The sequence below is a fragment of the Pleurodeles waltl genome, chromosome 1_2, assembly GCF_031143425.1.
Source record: "Pleurodeles waltl isolate 20211129_DDA chromosome 1_2, aPleWal1.hap1.20221129, whole genome shotgun sequence".
NCBI classification, from domain to species: Eukaryota; Metazoa; Chordata; class Amphibia; order Caudata; family Salamandridae; genus Pleurodeles; species Pleurodeles waltl.
The window spans coordinates 358,905,244-358,918,495 of record NC_090437.1 but is presented as its reverse complement, the minus strand read 5'-3'; positions in this window follow the sequence as shown (position 1 = coordinate 358,918,495).

Sequence of the window (13,252 nt, the reverse complement as noted above, 5' to 3'; positions counted from 1 at the left end):
GTGTCCAAACCACTGACGTTTGTAGATCTATATGTAGATTATCATCATCATAACAGTGGGATACATCACTACCATCATCTCCATTGTCCTTACCCATGCCATGTTCGCTATATTCAGAATCTGATCCACAAAAGGTTGTGGGTAGTAGTAGCTGACTCCTAGGTAATGGCAACATCCTGTCTGAGTCTGAATGATGTTGTGCTGACCGCAACTTTGGTCAAGGGGGTGTTTGTTTCAGAGTCGAACAAACATGATAAGTCCAACACTGGCATCAGCGGAGTCAGGGCCAACAATGACGTGGCAGGAACTGGCATGGGTCTTTGTGTCGGCATTGAAAGAAACTGGACCAGGAGTTGGGGTAAACCCTGCAGTCGAATCAAGAGGCACACACACAGTTTCTAGGACAGACCCACCAATGGTAATCTGACCAGAGGCCTCCTTAGCAGTGTGGTGTCCAAGGAAACTCCAGAGGGAGCTGGAGGGATGCCAAGTATTTACAAAATAGCTTCCTAGAAAGCTTCTATCTACTGTAAAGTCACAGGTAGACCTGGACATCTGGGGTGCATCAAGACAAGTTGTGGAATCATTTGCTTGGTAGGAGACCTGGATCAAGATTGGGAGACATCTTGACATATGTGCAATTTCTCTGGTCATAGCGTGGCTGGATATTGAGGAATTCTACTTCATTTTCTTGCTTTTCCTTTCCTTTGACTTACCTGATGATTACAAATGTGAGGGAAAGTGTTCACGGGATGGTCCTTGAGAGCAGAAGCGGGTCCATGCCTTTGACTTTAACTGGTAAAGGGACTTACCCATCTCCTGTTGATGGTCGGTGATCGTGAGTTTGGCTTTGTGGTCCTGGATCATCATGAGGTTCACCCAGATGCAGTTCTTGTAGCACTTGGTTTTGAGTGAAGACCATAATCATCAAAGGCATACCTGGTGGGAATCTTTCGCAGGCATCTGTTTGCGACAGTCCCTACAAAGTTTAAAATTTGGTCCTGTGCAAGGGCATGTTCTCTTGCATACTGTGGAAGAATTTCAGCAAAACCCTCAACAACCACAAATTTAAAAGTTGGAGCAAGCTCCAGGGGACAACCAAAGGAAGGAAACAAAGGAACTGACATCAATGAACTTTGGTTGATCCCATATATAGTAGCTCCAGTGTCCCTTCCAGGGCAGGAAGAAACCAGCTGCACAACACTACCTACTGGCGCTGAAGCAATGCTATCAAGAATCTCTGGATCCAGTCTGGCACATAGGGAGTATTCAAATTCTGAGGAATCTCTGATTAGAAGTGTCCATCAGAAGCATGACCATGGGTAAAGAAATTATACAGCTTTCAAAAAAAGGATTTAAATACTGGAATATATTTGTTACATTTTTTTTAAAAAGCAGTCATTAGTTCTGGCTTAGAGGCAGCTTCAGCTGTCCTACGAGCCTAGGGTATAAAAAACAAAATACAAAAATACTTAGGGGCATATTTAAGAGCCCCTAGCGCCACCAGAGCATCCCTTTTTGTGATGCTCTGGTGGCGCTAAGCACTGCTCCATATTTACGAGGAGGTGGAACGCCACCTTTTTGTGGCATTACCCCTCCTTGTAAATATGAGCCCCTCTGACGCAGTTTTCTGTATCAGAGGGGTGTGCAATGGGTGTTGTGGTGGGCGTTCCACCACAACACACATTGCTTTTGATGTTGTCTCAGATTTACAAGTTGCAAAACGAGGACGAATGCTTTTATTTTTTCATTCTGCAGCACACTTAGAAGAAGCAAAATACTATGGCAGATTGTTTACATGCAGGAAGGGACACCTTCCTGCACATAAACAATCTATCCCCCCAACGTGGACACCCTTGCACTATGGTGTAATGATGGCTGTGTTGGTGCTAGGCAACCTAATTCATGCCAGCACAGAGGGAAATGCAGGGGTGCGCTATATTCATCTAAATACGGCGCACCTCTGTGTTTCTAAAGTGGCACAGTGTGGCACTGCTATTTTTGACCCAGCACCTCGCATCCTTGGTTATATACATACATAGAGGAACTTTGGGTCATCCCTCTTCGTGCATTGGTCTGAGCAACTGTCATACAAATTTTCTTCCACCCACAACATACAGTATGGTCAATAGTTCAGCATACTTGAGGCATTGTCTCTCTAGCACTGTCAATGGCTGTATTTGTCCTGATCCTATTTTCACCTAAAGAGTAGTGGACTCCAGCACCAGGGCCGGAGAGCCAATTCTTTACTTTGCAGATGCTTTTTCTTTCCATTCCTCTTCCTTTTTCTATTTTTAGTCATCCGTGTGCATTAAATCAAGTGTTCTGGTTACCATAAATAAAAGCCAATTATATATTTTCTTTCTAGTATCAAGAATAATGTTTTCCATTAAGTGTTTTATTAAAGTCATATGCAATGCTTACTTTTTTAATATGTAAGATTATTATTGCTAGCAATGAGCCACCATGTTTAGTTGATGGTATGATTTCCCTTTTTCTACTTTTCGATTTTTGTGGCATACTTGAAATATTAAAAAATTAAAATGTAACCGTCATACTAGCTTGAAAGGGCAGACGTGCTGGCTTTTAATTTTTTAATGTATGTATCATTTCCGGCCACACCAAAATGATATTCTTGCAGAATAACATGACAGGTAATATGGAACAGTGGTTCCCAATATTTTAAGAATTATGACCTAATTTTTAGAACAATAAACCTTCACGACCCACCTAGCTTTAATGGTCATGAGGCAGGTTATTTTTTAATGTAACTACAGCATCACATTGTAGAGCAATATTATATACGGACAGCAAATTTTTCATTGCAATGATCACTAAATGTGCAAGAAATGCAGTGCTACTGATGCACCAATATTGCACACAAATGATAATGAGTGGAAATCAGGTTTTAGTGACTATTTATCATTTGTGCATCACCAAGTAAAGTGTCTTGATTTGTTTTGATCCTGTTAAAATCCTTGTTTCCCTCACATTTCAGAATTTGAAATAAATGCTGACTGTGTACTGTTCATTTAAAGGTATTTACATGTGTTTGTATGTTACAAATACTTGACATCCTAAATCAATTCCTTTCAAACATATTTATCCTTGTCACATATTTGCTTTACCATGGTTTTCTATGACTTCAAAAAGAAAGTAGTTTGTAAACACCACCCCCATGCTAAACACATAGGCAGCAGTTTGCCAGAAGACAAAGCCTGATATTTGAACTCTGTCTTTGAAGTGCAGCAAATGTGACAAGAAAAAACAGAATTTAAAGGCATCTTCACTTATTGCTTGGACTTTTGTGACACACAAAAAATCGGCTGCGACCAGCAGTTTGGGAAACATTGATGCACAGCATTTACATACTAGGGGCCCGATTATGAGTCTGGCGGTCCTCGGACTGCTAGATGCGTGGTGACGTTCGGACTGCCCCACTCCAGGCGGTCCGAATGCCACATTGCGACCCTGGCAGTCAAACTGCCTGGGGACCACCATCCTTGCCAGGAACATGGGTCCCAACAGGTTTACGAAGGTCTGAGTTGTACTCAGCCACAGCAACACTGAACTCAGTGCCACCTGGCTGATTACAACTCAGTTTTGCGCCAGCCTTTCCATGGAGGGGACCCTGCCATGGAAAGGCGGGCAGAAAGCCAGTGCCAGGAGCCAAAGGAGGACCCCTGCACATGCCCTGCCCAGCACCATCGGAATGCTCACTGTCTGCTTTGCAGACAGTGCGAATTCCGGTGGTGCTGCTCTGCTACAATATTGGCCTCAGCTCCCTTAAAGGAACTGAGACCAATATCGTAGCACTGTTTCCGCCTGTAAATCCAGCAGGAACTTGTAATACAATGTTCCCGACGGTCAGCCTGGCGGTAACATTGTAATACGATTGGAGGGGATACCACTGGTATGACGGTGGCCTCCTTCCCATGGCTTTAGTGGTCCGCTTTTAGGACCACCAAAGTCGTAATCAGGCACTTAGGGCCAGATGTAGGTAGGCTTTTGCACCTCGCAAACGGCGAAAAACGCCGTTTGCGAGGTGCAAAAGCCCTCAAGCGATGCAGAAACACATTTTGCGAGTCGGAACCGACTCGCAAAATGTGTTTCCGACTCGCAAATAGGAAGGGGTGTTCCCTTCCTATTTGCGACTCGCACCGCGATTTAAGTTGATTTGTGACCGCGAAAGTGGTCGCAAATCAACTCGCAGTTACCATCCACTTGAAGTGGATGGTAACTCATTCGCAAAGGGGAAGGGGTCCCCACGGGACCCCTTCCCCTTTGTGAATGCTCACAAAATTATTTTTTCAGAGCAGGCAGTGGTCCTATGGACCACTGCCTACTCTGAAAAAAACCGAAACAAAAGGTTTCGGTATTTTTTTCTATTTGCAGCTCGTTTTCCTTTAAGGAAAACGGGCTGCAAAGAGAAAAAAAAAACTGCTTTATTTAAAAGCAGTCAGGGAGATGGTGGTCTGCTGTCTCCAGCAGGCCACCATCCCTGTGAGTGCCTAGACTCGCTATGGGGTCGCAAACTGCGACCCACCTCATAAATATTTATGAGGTGGGTCTTTGCGACCCCATAGCGAGTTGCAGAAGGTGTCTGAGACACCTTTCTGCATTCCAAATTGCGACTTGCAATTTGCGAGTCGCAGGGACTCGCAAATTGCAAATCGCAATTTGGAATCTTTCTACATCTGGCCCTTAATGTTTATATCACACTTTGAGGAAGTACTTATTTTATAATAATTTAGATGGTGTTGCTTTTAGAGTAGCAAGCCTGCAAAAAGCCTTCTTTTCAAGATGTCCCTACATATGGTTAAAATAATACCCCTTATGCATAGCCAGGATGTGGAACGGTACACCAACCAACCAATTGCATGAGGTGAGAAGTGCTGACTCCTCTAAAGCCCACTCTAGTGTATGTATACTTGCATATTTTAGGTATGCTCTTTACAACGGTACTGACAGAAGCTCTGGCAGATGAGTAGGCTGTGAAGCCAGACCTAAAAATTGCAAAACTACAGTGTGTTAGCAATCTTAGGGGAAAAGTGGAAAGTCTTTGAATCGAACAGCTAATTTCATGCAGCTATGTATCACCTATAAAGTAGTTCAACAGATGGAATTATTAAAAATTATCATATTATCACGAATTAGGGATGTGAATTCTACATCCTCCAATTGTGAGATTTACCTGTAGACTTGACAACAGCTGAACCTTAATTATTTACTCAGGCTAGGTAATTTTCACATACAGGAATACAGACATTGATAACACTGTTGCAAGGCCTGTCTCTCTCATAGGATAACATGGGGGCTACCTTTAAATATGATTAAAGTATAGATTCCCCTAGAGAGTAGATGGACATGTGGAGTTTGGGGTCCCTGAACTCACAATTTAAAAATACATCTTTTAGTAAAGTTGATTTTAAGATTGTGCGTTTGAAAATGCCACTTTTAGAAAGTGAGCATTTTCTTGCTTAAACCATTCTGTGACTCTGCCTTGTTTGTGGATTCCCTGTCTGGGTCAGTTTGACAGTTGGGTTGTTTTTCACCTCGCACTAGACAGTGACACAAAGGGAGCTGGGGTGTAACCTGCATTTCCTGATTAGCCATCTCTGCTAGGAGGGAGGGGTGGAGTGGTCACTCTCATCTGAAAGGATTGTGCCTGCCTCTGACAATGCAGACTCCAACCCCCTGGTATGTGTCTGAGGCCTTGCCTGGGCAAGGCAGGATTTCACAAGTAGGTGTGAGTCCCCTTTGAAGAAAGGTGACTTCAAAGACTAAAAGGGATATTAGAAGGGCACCCAAATCTACAGACTTGAGAATTACTTCTGGAACCAAGAGGAACCTCTGCCTGGAGAAGAGCTGGATAGCTGAGGAAGAAGTGCTGCCCTGCCTGTGACTGTGCTTTGTGGAGCTCTCCTGCAGTGCTGCTTCTGCCAGAGTAAGAGGGCAAAGACTGGACATTGTGTGCCTTCCATCTTGTGAAGAAATCTCCAAGGGCTTGATTTAGAGCTTGCCTCCTGTTGTTTGAAGTCTCAGGGACAGCAAAGACTTCTCTCTGCCAGCACCTGAAGTGTCTGGAGAGACTCCTGCTCTGACAAGTGGTGCCCTATCCAGTCCTTGGGCCCTTGAAAGGAAAGCTGGTGGAAATCCAAGGAAATCGACTTCGGACGACTCCGGACCGACGCCGCTGCTGAATCCGGTAAAGCCGCCTGCACCCGATGCCGTGACCTTCGCTGGAACGCGACGCTCTTCGCAGGCCCGACGCAGCTGCAGCCCCGCTGAAGTCCACGACTCCGTGGAAGTCGCCGCACCACGTCGTGACCGACGCCGCTCGAAGTGCACGGATTCAATGTTTCGCACAGACGCCGCGATCCCCGACTTCGCGCATCGGCTTGTTTTCACTCTTAACCAAAGGTACTGTACTTGGGGGTCTACACGACTCCGTGTCCGGCGCCGCTGGTGTCGGCTTGTTGGGAACGACTCCGTCACGACACCGTGTTAACATCTCATCGAAGCATTTTTGTTACTAAGCGCTATTTTTTTGTTTAATCTCTAAAAATTCATAACTTGACTTGTGTATGTTGGATTTTTGTCGTTTTGGTCTTGTTTTGTTTAGATAAATATTTCCTATTTTTCTAAACTGGTGTTGTGTCATTTTATAGTGTTTTCATTGAGTTACTGTGTGTGTTGGTACAAATACTTTACACCTAGCACTCTGAGGTTAAGCCTACTGCTCTGCCAAGCTACCAAGGGGGTAAGCAGGGGTTAGCTGAGGGTGATTCTCTTTTACCCTGACTAGAGTGAGTTTCCTTGCTTGAACAGGGGGTAACCTGACTGTCAACCAAAGACCCCATTTCTAACAGCATCTATTACAAGAATGCAGAAAGGACAAAATACATGCTTTGTGGAAATCAGCAAATGGGATCGAATGCATGTGAGTCTGCTCTCTAATGTCACCTTTGCGGAACGTACCGGCGACCAAGGGTGTAAATCAGGAACTTCTGTCAATATAATTGGCGAACCTATTCAGAACCAGATGGGTCTAAGCATTACAGTAAATCAAGTATATCACAGGCTCATTATATAAACACACTTCAAGTAGCCTTCCAGTTTCTGAAAGGTCATGGGTTTCAATTAATCTGACTGACTGCTCTATGTATTCTCAGGCAGGGGTGTGCAATCTTGAAAATATTTTTTTGCACCCTTTGTCGAGTTGTATGGAAAACTTTGCAACGTAATAAAGTTTGTACGTTTTAAGCTGTGCCACATTTGCATGGCAACTGTGACTTTTGTGATATCTTTCTTAAACCGGTGGGATCTTTTCTTGCTCCCCCTCCAATTCTGCTGCATGTGCGCAGCAGGGACAGGTGCGGCAGCCAGACACCAAACACTATACTAGACTTTAAGAATGTTTTTGATGAGAGGAATGAGTTTAGTATTTGGCCCTGGAGTCGGACAGCACTCAGAGAAACTTACCAAACTAGAGGATGTTCAGAACGAAGGAAGATGTAGATTGCATGAGTATTGGCACATTATCATATAGAGCAACTTGCAAGTGTAAAAATGTAGGTAAAAAATCACAATTTCTTCAATTTTCTGTGACAGAAAACTCCAAAATGTAAGAGAAAAGTCCTAAGTGCAAACATTTTCACACACCTTTTATAGTGAAATATTCGTCTTTATCCATTGATTTCTGTGTATTTTTGGCTTGTATAGTAATCCAGAGTCCACTAAAGCAATCTTTTAAAACAAAGGGGCGGATTTATGAAAAGTGCTGCTGCACCTAGTGCAGCGCCACTTTTTTTGCGCTACTTAGCACCCCCTAATGCCATCATGTGTGTGCCATATTTAAAATATGGCGCACCATGCCAGTAGTCAGGGGTACTTGCATCATAATTTTTTATGCTAGTCTGACGCCTTCCAAGATTAGCGTCAAAAGTTTTTACACTAATTCTGCAAAGTAGCCAGAGGCCCATTGAAATAATGGGAGCCTCTCTTTAACGCCTGCTCTTAGTGTTAAAGATGTTGATAAAAATGACTCAACCAAATCTCTTAGATTTCTTTGCCTTATTTATTTGGCCCCCTAGCGCCGGAACGCCCCCCCTTGCATACATTATGCCTGGCGCAGGCATAATGTGGCGCAAGGAGGTACAACGTGGCACAATGCAAGCATTGCACCACTTTATAAATATGGTGCAGCTTTTGTGGCCTTCTAATGCCACATTAGCAGCAAAACAATGACACTAATGTGGCGTGGGAAGGCTGCTAGGCCCTCTTAAGTGTTGGCCAAAGTTCCTGAGATCCGCAAGGTGTTATGGGTATATATAAAATATATTAAAAAAATATAGCTTTCATTCACCCCAATAGATATTCTGGAGGTTTTTTATTATCAAACGAAACATAATTGGTTTATAATCAAAAGTCATAGTAAACCATAGTAGAATTGGTGGCTCTGGTATTGTGGGCTACAAACTATACACATTTCTGTGGCTGGCAGAGCCCGGTAGATATATTGGTATATGATTTTTATGGATTTGCCTTTTCTGCTAAAATGTACAGGTGAGCAACAAGTTAACCATTTCTCTTTGTTCCCTATTTGTATTCACTTTTTTAGCTCAACAATTAGTTTTTCTCTGGAAATCCCTAAGCATGCTACCCAAATGAACCACTGCCGAATTTAACATTGAGTTGATTATTCAGCAATCTATACCCAAATGAACCATTGCTGAATTAACATTGAGTTGATTATTCAGCAATCTATAGCTTTCTGGGATCTGCCATGGATTTCACATGTTCCTCTCTCACAAATCGTAAGCAGTCATAAAACATAAAAATGGGAAATATAGGTTTCCACAGGTAAGAAAGAATTCTAGCACCTTTCTTATTGAAGGGCACAGACACACAGCTTTTTCCCCTCAAAATGTTTTAGGTACAAGCTAGGAATCTTTGAGCAGCAAAGAGCCACAAGCTATTTGAAATTTGCTTAACTGTGCTCCAGTAAAGAGTCAGAAGCTGTTTGGATTATTCTTAGCCTAAGAAATAAAACAAAATATCTGGCTCCTTGATGGGGTGAGAAACGGTGGTGTTATAAAGGCCACACCACCCACGGCGGGAGGCAGGGGCGTGAACTCCAGCGGGCCTACTCAGCACACCACACTGGCCTGAGATCTCATGAGTGAGCCCGGAGGAGCCCTCCTTGTATTTTGCCGGGGGGCCCATCCAATTTTGTTACGCTACTGTGCAGAAACACAGCTCCTTCCTTTTACAATGCTTCTCATGGGCAGGTATTGCAGGAGGAAGGAGCTATGTGAAATTGATTAAAAAAGAAGGGGATGAAAAGGGGAGGGGCTTGGAACATTCCAAGTTCCACCCTTACTATGTTCCACCTCCTGATTCATTTTTTCATTTGGAGGATGACAGAGAAGGGGGTGAAGGGGTAGCTTAAAACCTTTTTATGCTGTCTGTTTCTCCTTGCTTCCTTCAGAAAAAGTTGACCAAGCTGTTGGACATGGTTAGGGAGGAGCTGGGGCAATGAAAGCCATCTATAGCATCTCCTGAGAAAGACAAGGGGTGGCTAGAAAATCTCTCTTAGGTCCTTAAGATGTGTGTATGATATCACATGCATATCAATGAGCTTCAAAGTGAACATTGAGTTGCTTTATTCTACAGTTTGCTGGTGCCCCCCCAAAAAAAGAACACTGGAGAAACTCCATTCCAGCACCCTCACCAGAAACCGTAGATAACCCACCATTGGCACAACATATATGTCATAGCATATATATATATATATATATAGTTACAGGGCTGTTATGGTCAGGTTCTGAATTTATTCGTACAAAACCATAACTGCGACCTTTGCTTTTTTCAGTGAAAATATGTATATATATTTTGACTTAAACAACTAAAGATTATAGGGATGTTATAGTTAGGATCACATTTTAAATATACAAAATCATAGAAACCATAGAAATTCACCTGTTACAGTTAGAGTTATCTCAAGTAACTATAACTTGTGCCCTCACCATGCACAGTTTTTCGTCAAATAGTTTACTGCAAATATTACATTGATAATATTAATTATGCTATCAAAGATGTCATGGGTGCCATAATTTGTGGTGTAATTATCCGTGCCTTGTGAGGGCTAAAGTTGTAGTTACCTTAGAGCACAAGTTATAGTTACTTGAGATAACTCTAACTATAGCAGGTGAATTTCTATGGTTTTGAGCATTTAAATTGAGAGCCGTCTCTGTAAACTTAGTTTTTTAAGAGATTTTCTATGTTTTTCTAATTCTATTTCATAACTGTAACGTCCCTGTAACCTTTTTTTCACTGAATTTCTATGTTTTTTTTAACGTATAGTAATTTTCATTACTATATGATAATCCAACCACCACCGCGCATGGCCTTTGGCCCTGCATGGTAGTGGTTGGCCGCCACAGCCTACGGCCAACCACCCAACACTGAGAGGGAGAGAAAGTGAGAGACTGAGAGAGAGTGATTTAGGCTTTGATTAATGATATACTTAGACTGAGATGTTTCTGTACAAATTGAAAAGAAAAATGTTTTAAAAAGAGTGAGATCACCTTTCAGTTTGTAACTTAAATATTTATAGTTGAAAAGAAACTAAACCATAAAACAACCTCAGACTCACTCAGACTGGAGCCCTGAACCTTCAGTGTGGGGCGGTCTGCGACCTTAACCAGGAGGCCACAGGTGACTCCTTACTGTGGAGTGTCCAGACTTAACCTATGATATTCAACCCACAGCTTTTGATGGGAAAAAGACTTCCGTGTTCCATCATTAGGATGTTTAACAACAGTCAAAACACTAGTAAATGAACAAACACACTGCTAAGCAATACTTGGATTTCATGGTGAAGGCGTGAGTTAGTGAGTGAGTTATAGTTACTTGAAAGAACTGTTACTCTAACGGCTACATTTCTATGATTTTGTATGAGTAAATTTATATATATAGATACATATATATGTATGCATATATATGTGTGTGTATATATATAACATATATATATATATATATATATATATATATATATATATATATATATATTTTTTTTTTTATTGATGTTCCTCTTCCTTTGATACAGCCACACCATTCTTCCCAAAGTCATCATTCCATGACACCGAATTCCAAATACAGGAACCAGCAGATTGTTGACAGTGATGAAAGTCATTTTATTACAAAATAGCTCTCACCAAGCCTCAAAAGAGTGCCAACACATTTTGGCAAATGCCTTCATCTGGACAAACCCTTATACCTTTTCTATGACATTACAATACACACACAATCCCTCTTTTGTGTCATCCATCCCAGGTGTTGAGTACTCTACTGATTCATAGCAAGAATAGATTTCCAAGTAAACGCCATCTTGGAAAGGTGCACATTGTTCAATTCGGCAATGATTTAAAAATATTCTTAAATTTTTATGCTAAAAGCTGTTTATAAATATTCATAATATTATTGCACATGGTAATCACAGTATTTTTATACTCATATATTATAGTAGTCTTTACACTTCAAGTTCCTCATGTTGCAGTAAAATTAATCAATCATTTCCAAGAACCCACAGAAGGAACAACACATATTCAAGACCAAGATGATCACATTCCAATGGACACATGGATCTCATCGTCATCAGATTGTCTATATATGGAAGTGCAGTTCTGCATCTGAATTGTGTCCCCGCAGTCTTTCTGTCGCCAACAACAAAATCATATTAGATTCAGCTCACCGTAACTCCAGTTCACGATTCCCCCGTCGAGGATCTAGTTTTATATGTGTGGTGACAAAAAAAGCTTAGCTGCTAGGGTGCCCCCCATGAACTTCCCAATAGTGTTTGGCAATCGAATAAGCTTTATCATTATTTTTAATGGCCCGCAAGTGTTGTAAAAAGCAGATCTTGAGCATGTGGATAGTACTCCCCACATATCTCCTTTTGCACCCACACTAAAGGACATTTATCACAAAGTCAGGTTCACAGGTGATTCTCTCACAAATGGCACACATTCTCCCCTCCTGAGTTTTGTATGTTTGAGTGTTAGTTCCATATTGGCAGGCCTTGCGGCGTCAATACCACTAGAAACCCAAACTCTTTTTGGCCAGCCACATTGACTTGTCATCCTCCACAAACATGCTCATAGTTCAAATATCACTTAGTGGTTTGGCCTTTCAAAATGTAATCTGAGCGTGCGGGTCAATTTTGCCCATAATGTTTTCATCGGGTTGTAAAATGTGCCAGTTACCAGTGAAAATAGTTCTAATGTGTTGGTGTTCCTGATTGTATTCCAGAAAAAATCTACAGCAGTTGTGCGTCAAAAAATTTCACGCCGGCTAACACCATTCCAAAGCACCATGCGGGTGCCTTATTTATGGAATGACGTTAGCCGGCGGAGCTGCCTGGTGTGCGTCAAAAAAAATGACTTACACCAGGCAGTGCCGGCGTAGGGGAAAATGGAGCTTGGGCGCCAAAAAATGGGGCAAGTCAGGCTGAGGCAAAATTTTCGCCTCAACCCGATTAGCGCCATTTTTCTTGACTCCCAACCCCCATTGAAATGACTCCTGTCTTAGCAAAGACAGGAGTCATGCCCCCTTGCCCAATGGCCATCCCCTGGGCATGGTCATTGGGCATAGTGGCATGTAGGGGGGCACAAATCAGGCCCCCCTGTGCCACAAAAAAAAAAAAAAATACTTACCTGAACTTACCTTAAGTTCCCTGGGATGGGTCCCTCCATCCTTGGGTGTCTTCCTGGGGTGGGCAAGGGTGGCAAGGGGTGTCCCTGGGGGCCTGGGAGGGCACCTCTGGGCTCCTTCCGAGCCCACAGGTCCCTTAACGCCTGCCCTGACCAGGCGTTAAAAAATGACGCTAAAGCGGCTGGACGTCATTTTTTTTGACCCGCCCACTCCCGGGCGTCATTTTTGCCCGGGAGTGTAAATACGGCGCACATGCCTCGGAGTCATTTTTTAGAAGGGAACGCCTACCTTGCATATCATTAACGCAAGGAAGGTGTCCACGCTAAAAAATGACGCAAACTCCAAGATCTTTGGCGCTAGACGGGTCTAACGGCAAAGTATAAATATGGAGTTAACTTTGCGTCGGATTTGCGTCAAAAAAACGACGCAATTCCGGCGCAAACAGAGTATAAATATGCCCCTTTGTGTGTCCACTATTGCCATATAGGATGGAGTTGCAAGCTGCTGGTTTGCAAAAGATACAGGTGTTAAGTTT